The 18733-nt window shown below is 42.5% G+C and overlaps 1 protein-coding gene across 1 annotated transcript in view; it reads left to right on the forward strand.

Annotated features, from left to right (window-relative positions):
* The window catches only part of IGFBP7 (insulin like growth factor binding protein 7), a 77653-nt gene that overhangs the window by 10684 nt on the left and 48236 nt on the right, over nt 1–18733 (forward strand). The window lies entirely within an intron of this gene.

The raw sequence follows: 18733 nt of genomic DNA on the forward strand, positions 1-18733 counted from the left end.
GTATAATAGTGAAGTCTGCCACTTAAAATCGTTGGGATCTTAAGTGAGCTAATACATGAAAACCCTTGGTACCTGTCATATAGGAGAGCTTCAGTAAATGCTGTTTCATTTCAGTTTTTACTGTTCTTAGGATTATAAACCCTGATGCAGATTAGTTTATAAGTACCTTGACTGTGACATGTTGATGTCTTTGCCAGGGAGGTTGGGGGAGGCGGGGAAAGAGAAAGAATCTTGAGCAGGCCTCCCGTCCAGTGCAGGTCCGAACGTGGGTTCCATCTCACAACCCCAAGTTCATGACCTGAGCCCAAATCAAGAGTCAGGTGTTCAACCGACTGAACCACCAGACGCCCCCACTTGATGTCTTACTTTGACCAATCCAGATGTAATTCTGCCCTATGTATCTTCAGGCTAGATCTGAAACCTGTGTTTAAATCTATGCCAACAAAATGCCAGGGTGATGTTCTTACAAACAAATCCCTGAAAACTTTCCATCTCGTTCTTGTTCAAGGATTTCAGGACAGGGAGTCCTCCATCTCTGAGAGAGCCCACAGCCAAATGCAAAGAGTTACATGGAAAAGCCCCAGGATCCTGTCCAGAGGGATCACTTTGCTTTATAGCATGGAATATTTCTGTCTTCCCTGTCCCACACTTTTTTTCTAACAGCACTTTCAGGTATAGAGGACATTTTAGATTCAAAGGACACTCAAATTATTTTTTTTAAGTTTTCATTTATTATTTATTTATGTATTTATTTATTTGAGAGAGAGAGAGAGAGAAGAGAGCATGAGCCAAAAGAGGGAGAAGCAGGTTTCCACTGAGCAGGGAGCCTGATGTGGGGCTCCAGCCCAGGACTCTGAGATCATGGCCTCAGCCAAAGGCAGATGCTTAACTGAGCCACCTAGGCACCCAAAGGACACTCAAATTAATTATTGGTCTGTTTCTTCCCTGCATATAATAGGAAATGTTTTCGGGGTTCGTTAGTTGGTTCATTTAAAAACAAAGAAAAATAAAGATATTGCTCCAAAGAAGAATATGAACCCAAATCAGAGATTGGCAAAGAGTATGGTTAGTATTTATTAGGTACATATTGGGTATTATCCTTGACTCCTGGAGACTTATTGGTGCAAATAATAAAGCCCTTTGCATGCAGTTCATGAATCTCCTCTTTGGCTTTCACATTAGCTTCAGCTTAGCAGGAACTCATTTAAAAGTCAATACATTTAACTATAAACAGCCCTATTAGTCTCAGGAAGGTACCCTCTTAGGTCGGTTCTTTGCATCTACTTGAGAAGTGGTGCCATCAACATCCCAGCATAGGATGGAGAGCAGAAGAAAGGAGGGAATGGTAGCTTCTCAGCTCCACCAGCTTCCGAGGGTTTAAGTGAAATCGACAGGACACTGGAACCACCAACTCCCTGCACGCAGTGTGCTCTGTCACATTCTAAGGCAGTGCTTCTTGACCTTGGCTGGACATCAGAATCCCCTGGGGAGTTCTATAAAATTCTGATGCCCAAGTTCTCCTGCAGGATTCTGATGTAATTGGCTTTCTCGAAACCTGGACAGAAGGACTTTAAAAAGCTCCTAGATGATTTAACATGCAGGCCAGGTTCAGAATCATTGTTCTAGAATACCTTCAGTGGACTTGGGGGTACATCGTTTCCTTAGGATAATAATGATGGGCCAGTTTTTGCTCTGTTTATCCAGCGGGTAACGTCTTGCAGCAGGGCGACTTCTCAGGATATCTGGTACACCGTGGGAAAGGGGGAGCCCTAGAAAACTAAGCAGTCCATCCCAATGCAAGCAGCCGGGTGGTTTGGCTACTGCTTATCTCCTTGGCAGTTTCCGTGCTGTTATCGGAGTCAGACAGAATGGAACTGTTTCTACATCAGCATTTGTTGGTATTCAGGGAAGCTGGAATACCACCATACTTGAGGAAAAGTACTGCCCTAAAGCCACACAACTCAGTCTTTCAGTCCTGTCACTAGACCCTAAGTTCCACGAGCCCACTGCTTTGTATCGGTTTTGTTCACTGTTGAATCCCCAGTGTCTCTACTTGGGATAGGATAGTAGGGATCCATTACTTGTTGAGCAAATGAATAAATAATTAAGAGTGGATTGTGGTGTGCCCTGTGGGGCAGGGGAGCCTTCACACTGGTGGACGCCCACCTTCTTCGTGTCACCTGCACCCTTGGATCTCCAACAGGGAGAGGTGACTGTCCAGCTTACAGGTCCCCCAACCTAGAGGAGGATCTTTCATCACTCAGCCTAGATCGTCCTAATTGTCATCTTCTCAGATTGCCCCTTACACTCCTATTCTACCATCACAACAACTGAGTCTGCTGTCTGTCTCAGTTCTGTTTGGGTTTTTTTAAGATTTTATTTATTCATGATAGAGACAGCAAGAGAGGAAACACAAGCACAGAAGAGCTAGTGAGGAAGAAGCAGGCTCCCTGTTGAGCAGGGAGCCCGATGGGGGACTCCATCCCAGGACCCTGGGATCGTGACCTGAGCCAAAGACAGATGCCCGGTGACTGAGCCACCCAGGTACCTCTGCTCTCAATTTTATCATCTCCCCCAGTCATCTACTGGGCAGTAGTAGGGCACAGTATTCTACCACTGGCTGTGTGACCTTGGGAAATATACATAACCTCTCTGAGCATCCATTTTCTCATCTGTAAAATGAAGCTGCTACCTTCCTCACAGGTTGGTTGTGAGAGTTACATGATGAATGCATTTTAAATGTTTAGCACTGTGTTTGGCCCACATTTGGCCCTTAATAAAGATGACTTCTGGGGATCTTTCCCCTCCAGTTAAACCGCAGTAGAGAAAGGCACAGATTCGCTTCATTCTTCGTATTTGCCCTGAGTTAGTGAGCACTGAGCCATTGCTCTGAGGGGCAACGCAGTTGAGTTCCTGATCACGTGTTTGTTAACTGACCGGTCAGTACATAACTGTGTTTCATGTGTGTTTTTGCTTAAAGACAACTTAACTCATTGAACTCATAACCAACAGCCTATAAGTCCTGCTTGGATGAAGCTGATCAAACACACCCTGTCCCCATGTGTGTGTTTGCTTAGAACACCAGACGGCACTTCAGCACTACACTTGGGGACCATTTTAAACAGTGAAATCACCAGCAGGAAAAGAAAAATACAGTAAAAAAAAAAAGAAAGAAAGAAAAAAGTGGCAATAATCGACTGTGAAGGGGATTCTTGTTTACAGTAGGAGAGCCGAAACAAGGCAGTGTTTGACCTCAGCTGGGAGACCTCAATCTATTTTATTTTATTTTATTTATATATATATTTTTTGTTTGTTTGTTTGTTTTTGTTTTTGTTTGTTTTGCCATTCTCCCTGTACAAGAACATTTGATTTGGGGGGTTACAAATTTTAGTGAGTGACTCCACAAATACAGAATCCATGAATAATGGGGGTCAACTGTTGGACACAGGTCATGACCAGCATTAGGGAACTACAGGGTTGCTGAGGGCAGAGCCCACTGTGGGCTGTGCTTCCCTGGTATGCCCCAAAGCTGGAAGTTAAGGGCACAGAGCAGGTACTTAGTAGATAATTATTGGACTCCTTTTTTAAAAAATTATTTTTATTAACATATAATGCATTATTTGCCCCAGGGGTACAGGTCTGTGGTACCTGTACATTTTTTTTTAATAAACATATAATGTATTATTAGCCCCAGGGGTACAGGTCTGTGAATCGCCACGTTGACACACTTCACAGCACTCACCATAGCACATACCCTCCCCAATGTCCATAACCCCACCCCCTCTCCCTACACCCCTCCCCCCAACCCCTCAGTTTGTTTTGTGACATTAAGAGTCTCTTTTGGTGGGGCGCCTGGGTGGCTCAGTGGGTTAAGCTGCTGCCTTCGGCTTAGGTCATGATCTCAGGGTCCTGGGATCGAGTCCCGCATCGGGCTCTCTGCTCTGCAGGGAGCCTGCTTCCTCCTCTCCCTCTCTCTGCCTGCCTGTCTGCCTGCTTATGATCTCTGTCTGTCAAATAAATAAATAAAATCTTTAAAAAAAAAAAAAAGAGAGTCTCTTTTGGTTTGTCTCCCTCCTGATCCCAATTATTGGACTCTTAATCCAATTTGATAAACACATGTCCTGTCCCTATGTCACCTGTCCCCGTGACATGCTTCTGTTTTTCCCCTACACCCATCTGCAAGCAGCGTTCCCATTCCCCAGGTGTTAGAAGGGTAGATTCTACTGAATTTCTATAGAGACAGCAGGAAGGTCCCTCCCTTTTCTCTCTCCAGCCTTCCCACCAGCTGGAGTCTCCTGTGCGGGTCCTCCCCCGCACAGAGCCCTGCTGGCAGGCACCGCTCCTGACCTTGCCTGAAACCAGCCCTCTCCTCTCTCTCTTCAGCAATCAGGCTCTGTCTAGGCTCCTCCAGGTTCACCCATCACTTCTCTCAGGAGACAGGGTTACCTGGGTCATCACTGTCATTAGAAACAGAAAATCGTAATGATTCCCTAGGAATCATGTCAAGTACCTTCTTGTAGATGCTGTGCTAGGTGCTGTAATAAGGAAATCTGCAGGGATGAGAAGGATCATGCCCCTTCTCTGAGGAGCCTGCAAACCTGTGGTCTGATGGTTTGCAAAGTATAGGAAGGCAGAGAAGAGGCAGTTAGACTAACATGAAAGAGCCCCTTGTGCATCAGATCAATAAAAATGTGTAGCAGCAAAGAAGATACATACAGCCCACCCCTCAACTCTTTATTTTTAATAATTAGAAGCCTTATTTTCAATGCATTTCAAAGGAAAAAAAGGGAACAAAGGTATGTTCACATTTGTAGTCTATGACTACATTATAATTTAATTACAGACTTCATGAGCTTATAAATAATGTAACTATGGCTCGATGTGTAGTATACAAATGACCAGTTATTACTTTGCCCCAAGTGACATTCTGGAGTGGAGACAAATGCATTTTATTTCTGTTTGTCCAGAATTGAGCTAAGGATAGATTGTTGATCCAAAAGAACCTCAAAGATTGTGTTTACCTGGGGGCGCCTGGGTAGCTCAGTGGGTTAAAGCCTCTGCCTTCAGCTCAGGTCATGATCCCAGGACCCTGGGATAGAGCCCTACATCGGGCTCTCTGCTCAACAGGGGGCCTGCTTCCTCCTCTCTCTATGCCTGCCTCTCTGCCTACTTGTGACCTCTGTCTGTCAAATAAATAAAATCTTAAAAAAAATAATAATTTCTTAAATATTAAAAAAAAAAGATTGTGTTTACCTTGGTAAACACTAAGGAAAAAATGTAGTAAATTCATTTTGTTTACCCAGTTCCCTGACAAATGTATAAAAGCAAGATATTGAATAGGTGCAAATGATTTCCCAAGATCACGAGGATACTATTTTTTTTTTTAAAGATTTTCTTTATTTATTTGACAGAGAGAGATCACAAGCAGGCAGAGAGGCAGGCAGAGAGAAAGGAAGGGAAGTAGGCCCCCCACCAAGCAGAGAGCCCGATGTGGGACTCGATCCCAGGACCCTGAGATCATGACCCGAGCCGAAGGCAGCGGCTTAACCCACTGAGCCACCCAGGCGCCCCACAAGGATACTATTTTGACGTTAGTGATCCATTGTCAGATGTTTAACTTTTGGGACAAACTACAGTGGGTTTTAAAGTCTAGACTTTACTTATCCTTGTTAATTCATTTCAGCTGGTGTGCAGTTTGTGTGTGTTCTGGGAATGTGAGCTCATTTAATTTTGTTTTCAATTAAGATCTTTTTCATTACTGAAGAAAAACAAATGTTATGGAAACTTGCAGAATTCATTGAATTGTTAAGTGTTCATCATTGTTAATTTTTTTATTGTACCCATTCCATATTTTATTGTATTTCATGCTAGTGTTTTTCTAGGCATTTAATTATAGAATTATTTAAATAGTGTTATTCACATTTTTATATCTTTTTCATTAATAACTATTTTCCAGGTGTTTCATTCTTATAAATTTCATAATGCTACATGATCATTTGAGTGAATCCTAATTTACTCCAGTTTTCTTCTGTCATATATAACCTTAAAATTCACATCTTTGGACAAAAAGTTCTTCTTTCTTCTTTATGGTCTTTAGAATGGACCCTTGCATTGGAGTTACTGATTCAAAGGTATGGACATTTCAAAAACACTATGAATACATATTGATATTGGTGATTCCATTTTATTATTTTTTTAAAGATTTTATTTGTCATAGAGGGAGAGTGAGAGAGAGCACAAGCAGGGGGAACAGCAGGCCGAGGGAGAGGCAGGCTCCCCGCTGAGCAGGGAGCCTGATCCCAGGGCCCTGGGAGCGAGACCTGCATCAGATTCCCTGCTCAGTGAGGATCTGGCTTCTCCCTCTCTCTCTGCCAGCAGCTCATGCTTACTCGCTCGCTCTCAAATAAACAAAACCTTAAAAATAAATAAATAAAAGCAGTCTAGTCTCAATTAGACATATTTTCTCCAAAAAAACAAAAGGCCAAAAGCAAAGCATTCCAATGTGTAGTCAAAATTACTTTCGCATTATCTTCAGACTTGGATTATACTGTGCTCGTCCCTCTCCAGTGTCCACAGATGGCTGAGAGTGACCCAGCCCCTCTGATAACATGTGCAGTGACTGGCCAGCACCCTGGAGCTCTGCCCATCAGCCCGTTTGCTCCCAGGCTCGCCAGGCCCGGCGAGGAGACAGATAGTTCGGACTCAGCTGGAACTCCTCCATCAGGAGTCTGCTGCAGTGCCTTGCATTTGTTAAAGTCCGGTTTGGTCAGTCATACATTTCAAAATAATAGGGAGCTGGAGAGAATATGCCTTTTTGTACGTCACTGAATTAGGATTCATTGAAAGCCTGTGCCTCTCTGCTAGAGTAGCTTGAAAACGTCTGCTGGAATGGCAGCCACCTCCATGCGATCTGAATGGTCAACAGTTTGCGAACTTGGAGGGCTTTGTCTTTAACGTTTTTTCACAGAGGAAAAATAAGACCCCTTCTAACTGTTTGACCGCAGTCAAACACATTATTGATTCTCAGCATCTCGTTCAACTGTCGATTCTCGGCATCTCATTAAATAGGGGTTTGGTGCAGAGTAGTGAGCCCGGGGCTCGGCCACCTCTTTCATCCGCTTTTGTGAGGTGGACTGTTACACTCCAGCTCTCAGGGACAGCCTGTGGCCTGTTCGGCTTACTACAGCTGGAAAAGAATCTGCTTTCGGTATTCTACTGCACAGGTCCTTGCGGCTCTCCTCGCGTCCTTAGAGACGGGCCAAGCCTTGCTTCCTTTTCCTCAAACCCTTCATCTCCAGCAGTTAAGAGACAGTCGTCCTCTCCGTGCAGCAGTTGTTCCTGGGAGTGCAGCAGTAACTACAGAGCACTGAGGATAGATTTATAAAACAGAAAAGCTGCACGTGATATTTCCAGCAGAGTTTTTCCCGTATTTGACCAGGAGTTCGGGAATAGGAGCAACAGCCTCCATCAACAGGGAATAGCACAGTTTATAAGCATTGTTACACATACACCTGTGTATGTCACCTTCCTCATCTTCCCAGGACCGCTGTGGGGTATTATCCTTAGGTTACAAATGAGGCAGCCGACGCTCGGTGTGTTTGTGCCCAAGCAGAGCCCTAACAAACGGGAATCGCTTGACGCGGGAGCAAGGATTCTGTGCAGGCAGGTGTGTGCATGGGCGGACATGTGTACCCCCATTGAAAGCCCCAGAAGCTAAAATGGAGCCCCAGGACCAGTTACACACACGAGATGCTTCATGCTGGCTCCTGGTCTGTGGATCTTGGTTTCCATTCCTCAGATGCAGTTCCCTGTATTAATGCCACGTGTCCACACCCTCCGGTGACTCTGATCATCACCAGTGTGCGGAAGGGCGTGTGCTTGTGCTGTGCTTTGTTTGGTTAAGCCATGCATGTCTTTTGGAAGGAAAAGATCCAGAAAATCTAACACTGTTCTTTGAGTAAGCTAAAAATAACTCAAAGTCAAGGTTTTGGCAGTGGCATTGCCTAGTACAGCAGGATAAAATGATGCCCCACGTGCCCGTGATTAACTTGGTTAATTACAAGTAGTCCAACTTCCCGTTGTGCACACTGCCTGCCTGGTCGGTATTGCTCAGTAACTGGTGTGTCAGTCAAATTTCTGAGGAAAATGCAAAATAAGTTTGGAGAGGTCATCACAAATCACTGCTTTCGCATGTATTTTCTTAAAATTGTCACTAAAAAGCAGAAGAACTTGGGGCACCTGGGCGGCTCAGTTGGTTGAGTGTCTGACTCGATTGCAGCTTAGGTCATGATCCTCAGGGTCACGAGATCAAGCCCTGCCCTGGGCTCTGTAGTAGGAAGTCTGCTTCTCTCCTTCTCCCTCTGTCCCTCCCCACACCCCACCTTACCCCCATGGGCTCACATGCGCTTGCTCTCTCAAATAATTACAAGTTTTTTAATTTTTAAAAAATCAGAAGAATTTTGTAAAGAACAAATTAAGTTTTCAGTCAATATGAATAAAACGGAGTCCTGGGAGATTTACCGCGTGCGTGTGTGTGTGCGTGTGTGTGATCTCTAAGGAATGGGAATGTGACCCACTCAGAAGTCCTTGAAACCAGCAGGGTGTATAATAACAACAGAAAGGCCTGACTTTGAACACTGCCAAAGAAAGCAGGAAATAGGTTTCTCATGAAGTATGACATTTATCTCAAGACTCAAGAAGTTTTTAGGCAAGGAGGTGAAGGAACATTTCTCAGCAGTTTTCTGAATCAGTCATGTAATTTAGTTTATAGTTTGTATTACTTTTTAGTTTGTAAGTACTTTTCTATAAGTCTGTGCCTGATGAGAAGGTGCTAGTCTGTACCGGTTCCTTGAACACATAGGGGATGGTTGGATTTGGGGAGGGGGAAGACCAGAATGATCACTGAAAGAGAGCAGCAGCTAGCGTCTCGGTAAGGAGTGTGTTCAGCTGCAAGTACAGTGTTTCATCCAACACGCAGTTCGTTTGCTTGCACAACAAGGAGTCCAGGTGTAGACTACTGCCAGTGTGGGTTTAACTGTGTAGCAGTTCCTCCCAAGGACCCAGGTTCTTTCTCTTCTGTCATCCTTTGCCTTTTGTTGGCTTTCATCTTCATGTTTAATAGCTCCAAGAAGGCTGCTGTGCCTCCAGCCATTAACTCTTAATTCAGGGTGGTGAGCAGGAACAGGAGAAAGAGCAATGCTGGTTGTGTGTTTTATCAGGGGAGCTAAAGTTTCCCAGAAGCTCTCCTTTCAGCGAGTGTCTGCCTAATCTCATTGGCCAAAAAATGGGTCAGTTGGCTACCCTAGCAGCCGGAAAGACTGAGAATAAGGAGAGTGGAGGTTGGGGCAGAGTCAACCCTTCCATGTCTGCCAGAGCCGGGCAGCAGTTTCTCTGCAGAAGCAAATGCAAAGGACGACTGGAAGTTTGGTGTTCTGTTGGAGTCCACAGACCACACACACCGCCCCCCTCCCCAGACTTCACTCAGCAGTAACCACTTTTAAAAAAGAGATGACAAAATAGATCATGTCTGGGAAAAAAATGAGACAAGCTTATTTATAGCAAAATATGTCATTCCCAAAATTCAGTGGGAAGAGATTCTATAGAAAAGGTGCCAAAGATCTTCACAGAGACCTTTATGAAAGAAAGGACATTTCACTCCTTAATGGTTTCCGTTCCAGAAGGGGTGGCTAGCAGATTTGAGGACTCCTGCCTAGCTTGCTTTTACTATGTGGAAAAGGACACTTTGAAGGTAAATAGGAAGAAAGTCTTTATTGTTTGTATGCAGATACTTGCTGTGAAGATGCTTAGAAAACAAGCATACTTTATGCAGTTTATGAAAATCAAACTTCAAATCATCCTCAGGTCTAGGTATGATGAATTGTTATGTTTTTATGCTTATTTAAGTTCCACATAGGGGCACCTGGGTGGCTCAATCAGTTAAATGCCTGCCTTCGACTCAGGTCATGATCCCAGGATCCTGGGCTTGAGCCCCACATCAGGCTCCCTGCTCAGTGGGGAGCCTGCTTCCCCTCTGCCTGCTGCTCCCCCTGCTTGTGCTCTCTCTCTCTCTCTCTCTCTCTCTCTGACAAATAAAATCTTCAAAAATAAATTAAATTCCACATACTACAGAAGGTGTTTGTTTAAAGAGCATGGGGTTCAAATCCCTACTCCTCTAGTTACTAAATACATGATTTGGGCAAGTTACTTGACACAACTGAGGTTCAGAGACGTTCTCTGTAAGGTGGGGACCGAACAGCCTACCCCGCCGGGCTGGTGAGAGGAGGTGCCTAGCGCACAGTAGGGACGAGCCGTTTGGTCACTGTCCTCGTCATTAGTGCTTGTGCTGATGCTTCTGGAACACACCCAAAAAACCATACCTTCTTCCCTCTTTCTCTAGAGACGTGGTGATTGAAGATGGAGGCAGAGACGGAGCGGTAGGAGTGGTTTTAGGGATTGCGGGGAGAAAATTAGGGTTATTCTTGCACAAACTAGTCCAGATGCTCTCTGTTTTTATGTATGTGTAATTAATACCCTGCCTTCTTCTGACATGGGATGTGAGCAGTGTGTGTCCCACACTCTTCAGGTGTAATGATAGTGTTGTAAGAAAACACTGAGCTTGGAAGAGAGTCCGGATTGTACATTGACTAAGTGTGTTGGATGGTCACGTTACTTAGTCTCTTGCCGCCCCCCCATTTCCTTGCCTGTAAAGCGGAGCTAGCAGGGCCTGTATTAAAAGGGTGGGGTTGGGGCGCCTGGGTGGCGCAGTTAGTTAAGCATCCAACTCTTGGTTCCAGCTCAGGTTATGATCTCAGCATTGTGAGATCGAGCCCCGCTCAGGCTCCACGCAGAGTGTGGAGTCTGCCTGAGGTTCTCGCTCCCTCTTCCTCTGCACACCCCCCCATTCATGCTCTCTCTCAAATAAATAAATCTTGAAAAAAAATAAAAATAAAGGCATAGGATTGTGGGAAATAAGCGAGCAATGGATCTGAAAACCCTTTGTAATGGTAAAGCTTGATGCGAATGCAAGATTTTATTCCTTTTGGTTTTACCAATTCTTACGGCAGCAGCTCTCCAATAGGCCTACTTAGTGAACTGTCTTGTGTACCTCTGTGTCAGGTGTTTCCTTTTTACTAGATTGTCCTATGTATGCCTGTACCACCTCCTTCCCTTCAAATCACTACCAGCAAGTAGTGCCCAGGGACCACTGCTGTTATAGTGTTAGCCTGAACCAAGCGTAATTAGTAAGGAAATCCACCACCACAAATTCATACACAAGAAAACAAAAAGTACTTTAAGATCAGCATGGAATTGAGATAGTCTGTTCCTCTCCTGCCCTTCATTAGTCGGGTAATCAAGAGTTGGCAGTGTTCTTTCCAGAAGCTCATGTTTCATATTGACCTGGAAAGGTATTAGTCCAGGTAACGATGGCAACTTTTATGTGAACCATCAATCACTTTAATGAGTACAAGAATGCATTCTATCACGCTGCCAGAAGATGCGGGAATTAAGAGTGACTTGTTCACTGGTTAAATATGTGTTTTCTCTGTGTCGGGTGCTATGTTGGTCCTGTGGCCATGAAACAGACTCTGGTCTCCAGGAGTATCTAGTTCAGTAATGGGCCTGTGGCGGCAGACTTTGTTGGTCCCCTGAATTCAATCTCTTCATAAAAACAGAGCCATACAAGGGTTGTTAGCAGAGGCTGGGGAAGGGAGAAATGGGAATTGTTAAATGGGTAGTGAGTTTTAGTTTTGAAAGATGGAGGAAGTTCTGGAGATTGGACTGCAACGTGAATGTACCCCCACGCTATTGAACTACACTTAAAAATAGTTAAGATGGGGGGCGTCTAGGTGGCCCAGTCGTTAAGCATCTGCCTTTGCTCGGGTAATAATCCCAGGATCCTGGGATCGAGCCCCATGCTGGGCTCTCTGCTCAGCAGGAAGCCTGCTTCTCCCTCACCCACTGCCCCCTGCTTGTGTTCCCTCTCTCGCTGTGTTGTGTCTCTCTCTGTCAAATAATAAAATCTAAAAAAAAAAAAAAAAATAGTTAAGATGGTAAATTTTAGTTTTTTAATATTAAAATAAAGCCACTAGACACCAAAACCAAAACCTCATGGGCAGTATTTACCACACAGAGGTGACAAGCTATCCCCTAAAAAGAATCCCAAAAAACAAGTGTGTTAAACCACTTATGCCACAAGGTCTGCATGATGTCGATAGCTTTGGGTGAGGAAGCAGAAGAAAATCATGAGGTGATGGACCCTATTATGGATCAATCCCAACACAACCAGGGGCACTCACTGGAAAGTGTGGTGCACCGAATCCATTTGTGGTTGAGGGCAAGGGACCCACAGAAGGGTCCAAAGAGCTGGGGCAGTCTGGACCCCATGAGCTCTTGGAACTGACCAGCCCAGACTCTCTTCCAAGACAGGGTCCCTCACTAAGGAGAAACTGCTAGAAGTAGGATCAGAATTGGGCAGCAAAGAGACAACACAAATGAAGGAAAGAGGAGGCCAGGTAAAAGTGCGGAGGGAATTAGCTCCTTGTGATCGCAGGACTGATAAGCAACAAACAGCCAGAGACAAAGAAGAGGGTCATGTCTTCTCCTGCATTCCACTTCATTCTTAAGAGAGAAAACTTTTTTTCTAAGAAGTGCTCCAGTGGATTTATGTGTGGGTCTCCTCAGCCAGAATTGGGTCACACGGCCAGACCTGAACCATTGACTGTCAAAGGGAATGAGACACTCACGCCCAGTCATCATCTGCCCCTGAACCTTCAACCTTCCCTTAGCTCATGAGAGCCTGAAGACCCAAATACAGTCTAGTTTGCCATTAAGGAAGAAGGGGCCTGCCCTTTGGGTATATGATCAACAATATTTGGAACAATTTTCTCTCATGCCCAGTTATGTGATGGCTTCAGATATTGTACTTACAGTCTGTGGGAATCCTCCTGTTAATTGCATTCGGTAGATCTGTTACCACATACCCAAGTTGAGTTCTCAGGGGTGACCTATGCACTTGTGTGTGAGCCTCTTTTCAAAATATCCTTAATTCTCTTGGATAAAATAGGGAAATGTTCTGCTGCCCTAGTATTAATTTAAATAACTATTATTGACTACCTAATAGATCAGAGTCATCTGTGAATTGGGCTGGGATAGAAATGAATAAGGTACGATTTCTGTCTTTAAGGTTTATACTGTAATTAGTATAAAGATCATTTAAGCGTACAGCATAATTTTATTGTCTAAGTAGAGTAAGTCTTAAGAAGCACCTGGATCTCTTGTCAAGCAATTCACCTACGAAGTAACTCAGCACCAGTTACACAGTTCTTCCAGTTTAAAAAAAAAAAAAATTGGTGGGGAGGGAAACGGCAAGGAAATCACACAAAGCCAGTCATCATATTTTTAATACTAAGTGAAAATAGCTCAAAATGGAGTTCTTGAGAGGTTAGTAAAAGATGCGTTGGAATACCTCCTTCTAAAAGTTCAGAAAAACCAATTTTACATGAAAAAAAACTCAGAAGAGGATTAAGGTTGCTGCCATACTAAAAAGAAATCTTCTATAAGGGCAGAAGAGAGAATAACATCCCTGAAGCTAATGAAACCATCCCCAAAGGCGTGTGCTCCGAACAGATAAAACTGTAACTGGCTATTCAAAATGAGCTCAGACACCTCTTTCAAAGAAATAAAAGGTAAGAAATAACAATAAAATCAGGCTTAGAAGAACTCAAAAATGAGGTGAATAGTTCTAATTACAAATAAATAATTACTTCAGAATTAGAGGCAAAACCAAAAGAAACCCAATAGCAAATAAACACAACAAATAATTCCTTGAAAGAAGTAGAAAGGTCAAAGAAGGATATTTTTTGAGGCGGAAGGGGAGAGGCCGAGGCAGAGAATCTTTTTCTTTTTTTTTTTTTTTTTAATTTTATTTATTTATTTGTCAGAGGGAGAGTGAGAAAGCAAGCACAGGCAGGCAGAGGCAGAGGGAGAAGCAGGCTCCCCGCCAAGCAAGGAGCCCGATGCGGGACTTGATCCCAGGACCCCAGGATCATGACCCAAGCCGAAGGCAGCTGCTTAACCAACTGAGCCACCCAGGCATCCCACAAGGCAGAGAATCTTAAGCAGGCTTCACTGACTTGGGATTCTGATCTCACGACCCTGAGATCACGACCTGAGCCAAAATCAACAATCTAATGCTTAACCAACTGAGCCACCCAAGTACCCCCAAAAGAAGGAATTTTAAAAAAAAAGAAAGAAAGAAATGAAGAGAAAAAAGTAACTACTGAAAATATGTAAAGCAGATCTAGCATACTGATAATAGAGGTTGTTGAAGAAGGAAACTGATGCAGAACAGAATAAATACTTAAGGCTATATTCTAAGAGACCAAAATACAAAAACTGAAATACAAAAAAAATCAAAACCACATTTTGGAAGAGCAGACAGCCTACCTAAGAATATTGTTGTAGAATGGTAGACAATAAGTCATTCTAGAAATGTTACCGGACTTTAAAAGAAAGAAATCCTTGAGAGATCTCAATAAAAAGGGAAGTGACTTGTAAGGGGAAAAAAATTTATCAGACCTTCGACAGCAGCTCTTTATGCCAGGGGAAAACAGTGTAACCACTGAGAAAGGGAGGCAAGTTAGGTTTACTGAGATCTGTTTTGTGAGCGGTGCGCTAGGAGTGGCGGGGGGGTGGGAGGTTGGGGTACCAGGTGGTGGGTATTATAGAGGGCATGGCTTGCATGGAGCACTGGGTGTGGTGAAAAAATAATGAATAATGTTTTTCTGAAAATAAATAAATTGGAAAAAAAATTAAAAAAAAAAAAAGAATCACTAGACGAGTCCAGGAAAAAAAAAAAAAATCCATCACCTTCAACTAGGAGGGCTTCATGGCAGAGGCAGAAGTGTTTGTATCTTAAAGAAATCTTAGAAAATTTTTAAACTAACGTATTTCAGACTTACATTATATATAAATGTGATTTCTCAATGTTCAACTATGTATAATATTGGATTCATTGCATTCCACCCTGTGTCCATATTTTCCTTAATTATTTTTGCAAAAAATACGTAATTTCTGGCTAAAAGAGTTTTTCTTAATACTGGAATTTGAGTAATTTAGTCTGTGAGTCCAGAATAAGCTACTCTTTTAAAAATTATGTACAATTCAGTGATTTTTTTTAAGAGTAGATGTGATAAGCAGCATACTTAAATTTTTTTAAAAGATTTTATTTATTTATTTGACAGAGTTCACAAGTAGGCAGAGAGAGAGGAAGGGAAGCAGGCTCCCTACTGAGCAGAGAGCCTGATGTGGGGCTCGATCCCAGGACCCTAGGATCATGACCTGAGCCGGATGCAAAGGCTTTAACCCACTAAGCCACCCAGATGCCCCAAGCATACTTAAATTTTTTTTAAGTGGAAACCTTGGTCATCCAGCTTTTGAGTTGGTTGATAATTAAGACAAAAGTAGTTATATATAATTGAACAGAATTCTGAGCAAAATTAACTGTCCATTTTTTTTAATAGCATGTAAAATGGATGGCAGGGTATATTTATATTTTAATGTATAGAATACCTTAAAATCTAAAGGGAATTTTCATATTTTTAAAAATATTTTTTAAGGGGCGCCTGGGTGGCTCAGTGGGTTAAGCCGCTGCCTTCAGCTCAGGTCATGATCTCAGGGTCCTGGGATCGAGTCCCGCATCGGGCTCTCTGCTCGGCAGGGAGCCTGCTTCCTCCTCTCTCTCTGCCTGCCTCTCTGCCTGCCTGTCATCTCTCTCTGTCAAAATAAATAAATAAAATCTTAAAAATATATATATATATTTTTTTAAATCTTAAAATATATATATATATATTTTTTTAAGAAATCTCTACACCAAACTTAGGGCTCGAACTCATAACTTCATGATCAAGAGTTGCAAGCTCTACCAACTGAGCCAGCCAGGTGCCTGAATTTGCATTTTTATGTAATACTTTTTATACAAAGTAGTGGCCAATGTTAAGACTCCATTTAGCCTGCTTCATACCACATTAAAAATAAATTCAAGAGGGATTAACTGCAAAAAATTAAAAAAAAAAAGTGAGACTACTAGAGCTATTCTAATGGCCCAGAAACCATAACGGAGAATATTGACTGACTTGGCTACGTAAAAATTCTAGGCTTCTGTAGTTACTCATTCATTATTTTTATTGAGAACATGCTATTTACCAGGCACTGTTCTTGGTGCTAAAGATACAGCGGCGTCCTAAACAGCCAGTGTCACTGCTCACAAAGACCTTCTGTTGCGTGCTGTATGGCAGCCAGTACCATAAATGTCTGGGGGGGACAGTCGGACCATGACCTGAAGAGATTATTTGCAAAATACATGATAAATATTATAATACACAAGAGCTCATATAAAATAATAAGTAACCTAATAGACAAATACACAAAAGTTAAAGGTAATGAACTAAAAGAAGCAGCTGGAAATGGTCAACAAACATGGGAAGACTCGCTCCGCCTGCAAGGAGTTCAGAAAATGCAGTGAGAACAACCACGGCAGTGTTTCTCCCTTCAGCTTGGCCTAATTTCTGAAAATTCCTAACTCCCACTGCTGGGAAATGTGTGAGGAAATGAGCACAAGACCAAGAATTTCTAGCCTTTTTGAAAGTAATCTAGGAGTGTCTATTAAAATGAAATATTCTCATACCCTTTGACCGGGAAAGCATATTTCCTGGGACCTGTCCTACAGATATAAAAGCACTAAGACATGAGGACATGTATAAGAGTAGTTACTGTATCATAGTTTGTTTTGTATATAGAAAAAAAAATGGAAACATCCCGAATATTCTTAAAGAAGTTTACCCATGTTATGCAACATTTTGCAGCTGTTGAAAAGCATGAATTTGATTTATGTATATTGTATTGACCTGACAAGAACATATATGATATATTGATTATTCAGTCAAAAAGCAATTTTTTGGATAATAAATATGAAATTTTTAATTTAAAAATGAAAAATACATGGATGCTAAAGAGGTTATTAGAGGCTTAGCATTGCTGTGAGATTAAAGTAGAGAGTTTACTGCCTCTTTATGCATTACTTGATAATGTTTGAATTCTTACAATGATCTTGTACTTTTTTTGTTTTTTAACATCATGTGGGAAAACCTTTTAACTTACTCCATGATGTTTTGGAGGGTGGAACTGTAATCAATGGTGGAAGTTTCAGGAAGGCTGATTTTAGCTCATCTAAGGAAGAACGTCACCACAACAGTAATTCAACAGTGGATTCGAGAACCTTGGGTGAGGATCTCTGGAAATACTCAGGCAGAGAGCCATAAGCTGTTGAAGAGAAGACATTTGTATCTGGTTTTGAGGGTTGGACTAGATGTCTCTAAGATTCCTTCCAACCCTGATAGGTTTTATAATAGTTTTTATTTATTTATTTATTTTCAGCATAACAGAATTCATTGTTTTTGCACCACACCCAGTGCTCCATGCAATACGTGCCCTCCTTAATACCCATCAGCTGGCTCCCCCAACCACCCCCCCCTTCAACCCTCAGATTGTTTTTCAGAGTCCATAGTCTCTCGTGGTTCAGCTCCCCTTCCAATTTCCCTCAACTCCCTTCTCCTCTCCATCTCCCTATGTCCTCCATGCTATTTGTTATGCTCCACAAATAAGTGAAACCATATGATAATTGACTCTCTCTGCTTGACTTATTTCACTCAGCATAATATCTTCCAGTCCCATCCAAATTGCTACAAAAGTTGGGTATTCATCCTTTCTGATGGAGGCATCATACTCCATAGTGTATATGCACCACATCTTCCTTATCCATTCCTCCGTTGAAGGGCATCTTGGTTCTTTCCACAGTTTGGCGACCGTGGCTATTGCTGCTATAAACATTGGGGTACATTGGCCCTTCTTTTCACTACATCTGCATCTTTGGGGTAAATACCCAGTAGTTCAATTGCAGGGTCATAGGGAAGCTCTATTTTTAATTTCTTGAGGAATCTCCACACTGTTCTCCCAAGTGGCTGCACCAACTTGCATTCCCACCAACAGTGTAAGAGAGTTCCCCTTTCTCCACATCCTCTCCAACACACATTGTTTCCTGTCTTGCTAATTTTGGCCATTCTAACTGGTGTAAGGTGGTATCTCAATGTGGTTTTAATTTGAATCTCCCTAATGGCTAGTGTTGATAGTTTTTATAATAGTTTAATAATATTACGTAGTGAGACTTTTTTTTTTAAGATTTTATTTATTTATTTGACAGAGATCACGAGTAGGCAGAGAGGCAGGCAGAGAGAGAGAGGAGGAAGCAGGCTCCCTGCTGAGCAGAGAACCCGATGCAGGACTCGATCCTAGCACCCTGAGATCCTGACCTGAGCCGAAGGCAGTGGCTTAACCCACTGAGCCACCCAGGTGCCCCGTAGTGAGACATTTTTTGTTACTCTTTCTTGTTGTTTAATTGAGACATAATTGACATGATGTATTAGTTTCAGGTGTGCAAAATGATTCTTTTTTTTATATATATATTATGAAACAGACTGCAGTAAGTCTACTTAAAATCCATCACCATACATAGTTACAGTGTTTTTTCTCATGATGAGAACTTTTAATGATCTACCCTCAACTATTTTCAGATACACAGTGTGGTGTTATTGACTGTAGTCGTCACACTGTACGTTACATCACTCTTATTTATTTTCTAACCAGAAATTTATACTTTTTGACCTTCTTCACCCATTTC

The sequence above is a fragment of the Neovison vison genome, chromosome 11 (genome assembly GCF_020171115.1).
Source record: "Neovison vison isolate M4711 chromosome 11, ASM_NN_V1, whole genome shotgun sequence".
Lineage (NCBI taxonomy): Eukaryota > Metazoa > Chordata > Mammalia > Carnivora > Mustelidae > Neogale > Neogale vison.